This window comes from Ammospiza caudacuta, chromosome 7 (genome assembly GCF_027887145.1).
Source record: "Ammospiza caudacuta isolate bAmmCau1 chromosome 7, bAmmCau1.pri, whole genome shotgun sequence".
Classification (NCBI taxonomy): Eukaryota; Metazoa; Chordata; class Aves; order Passeriformes; family Passerellidae; genus Ammospiza; species Ammospiza caudacuta.
The window spans coordinates 21,466,882-21,469,528 of NC_080599.1; positions in this window are offsets into that span (position 1 = coordinate 21,466,882).

Here is a 2,647-nt window from a genome sequence, read left to right on the forward strand (position 1 = left end):
CGGCCCCCGCCAGCCCCACAACATGGTGCCGCCCAGCTCCCCGCTCCCGCCTCCCAGCCAATGGGCGCCCGCCCCGCCCGCCGCGCGCCGCCCGCCCGCCAATCAGCCGCCAGCGCTGCCCTGGCCGGGGAGACGCGGCCGGGCGCCTCCAATGGGAACGGCTGGGGGGGCGCCCGCCAATGGGGCGGCGGCAGCGGCGGCGGGGTTAACCCTGGTCCGGCCGGTGCCGCTGCTCGGCTGCGGGGAGGATCCCCGGCTTTTGGGGGAAAGCCAGCGAATACATTTGTCACACGCGTTGTCACACACATTTGTCAAGTGCATATGGAAAATACTGAGCCGGGGCTGCGCGCAGCAGGAGCAGGATGCTGTGGCAACGGGTCCTGTAACAACGCGCGCCGCCCTCAGAGGCACTCGGCTCTTCGGACTTTGGAATTACAGAATTATAGTTTAGAATTACAGCCCTCTTAAACAATATTATTATACTATATAGCCCTATTATACTACACATTATGACTATGTGCAGTCTTGAGCAATACACCTCCTTTTATAATCTAGCACCAATAAATTGGATGCTATTCAACCATAACATCAATAGAATTTTATCTCTCCCCGTTCAACTACAAATAACGAATTAATTTAAAAATTTCCCCCGTTCAACTACAAATAACATATTAATTTAAATTTCCCCTCTACGCTCACACACTCCCAATATGAAATAACGCTCCAGTGTCAATTCCATCTGGCAGGCAGCGCTGGAAGTTTGGCAGGGAAGGCGCCGCTGGTGCAATGCCAGCCCGGCTCAGCAGGAGCCACCACCCAGCAGCACCGAAATGTGCTCCAGAAACTCGGCAAGGACGGCAGAGCCGAGCAGAGCTCACGGACAGTCCAGTCCGGCACATCCCACCACAGCTACAGCCCCTGCATCCCCTTCCTCCACAGCTCCTCACTGTCCAGGACGTTTTCTCCATTGCTTCTGCTCCACTTGCTGTTCCTCATCCTTTTTTTGGTCCCCACAGAATCATTTAGGTTGGAAAAGACCTCTCAGATCATTGCATCCAATGTAGTCTCTTGGGCTACCTTAACACTGCAACAAATACTGCACTTGCAGACTGGCCTGAAGTGGAAAATAAATGTATTTCTTTCCAGGAATTTTCCCTTTCCATCCTCCATTTTTAGGACTGGGAACGAAAACTTTTAATGGGACTTTTTAAAACCCCTTTGAAAAAAATAATTAAATCATACCTAGTGCTTTAGTACTTGCTGCTGCAAGGTTCCAAGTGCCTCAAGCAAACATCTTTGCAGACATCCACACTCAGGATACTTCTCTTGTGCAATGCTCTTGCTAGAAGGAAAGATATTTAAACATATAGATATAGATATATATAGATAGATCTAGATAGATCGATCTCTATATATAATAGATAGATATAGATATAGATAACACAGTTTCATTGTTATGGACTGCTCCTCTGCCAGCTCCTCACCCAATTAAAGTTTTAAACCTAACTACAATCTCAGCTTTCATTATTAATTAGCACATTAATATTTAAGTGCTGAGCAATTGTCTACAGCTATAGAAACACTAAGGGCTAAGAAGTGGCCAAGTGCATCAGGTTACAGACCAGGCAAGGGGCTGGGGATGTGGGATGGCCAGGGGACCAGCAGGACACAGGGTGGTCATGAAGGGCCATCATCTTCCAAAGGTGACAGGCAGAAGAGCTTTGTTATCCCTTGCCAAGGGCAGAGCCCAGGAAGATCAGGAGAAAGAGCTGGAATAAGGACTGTCTCAGGCTGGAGAACAAGGTCTGGCTGGGGAAGAACAGCAGCCAAAGGGCATCTCAAAAGCTGGGGCTGGTGTGGGTAGGAAGCCATGGAGGCTGTGAAATAATTCTATCTCTCCAGGAAAACCTCCCCATGCTCAAAAGAAGAAAGCTTTAGATCAACATGCACTCTCACCAGATACTGCACAGATCTTCCTGTTCAAAGAGCTGTGTGATCCTGGCAGCAGGCTGAAGTCAGATTTACACAACACAAAAGAAATTCCTGAGTCAAGGATGGCACTTAGACCTAGCAAAGCATGTTAAGCATGGCTTTGCAGAAGATACCTGTACAAAATAAATCCACGTGTCCATAAGCTGAAGGCACAGAAATAATTTGAGGCAGGGTGCCTCTGAGGTCAGGTATTAAGCAAAGGTGCCATCCCCAACTCTCTCCTTCCCTGCCAGGCAGTGGAGAGACAAACTGGAGTCACTGCTTTGACTCACCCAGGAAGAGGAGTCCTTGGATCCTGTGAAATGGGGAAGAACATAAGAGACATGAGACAGCAGGGAAGGACAGGGCAGGTGAGCTGAGGAGCATATAATGTGCACTTAATGTGCACCAAGGCTTGTCACACCAGTGTGAGAAATTCACTCAGCTCAGAGCCCAACTCAGTGCCCACCTTCCCCTGCCTTCCCTGCAGTGTGACCTGTGGGGAGAAGGAAGGGCCACAAGGTCATTGCTCAGTGGAAAGGTGCCACAGGAAAGCTTTCACTGGGACTACAGAGTGGCAAAGAGGTCCTTCAGCACATGGTCAAAAAGGCCAGATCCTTGGTACTGGGGTTAGATGGATGGAACCAGGTTTGGACAATGTGTAAACCCTCAGGAG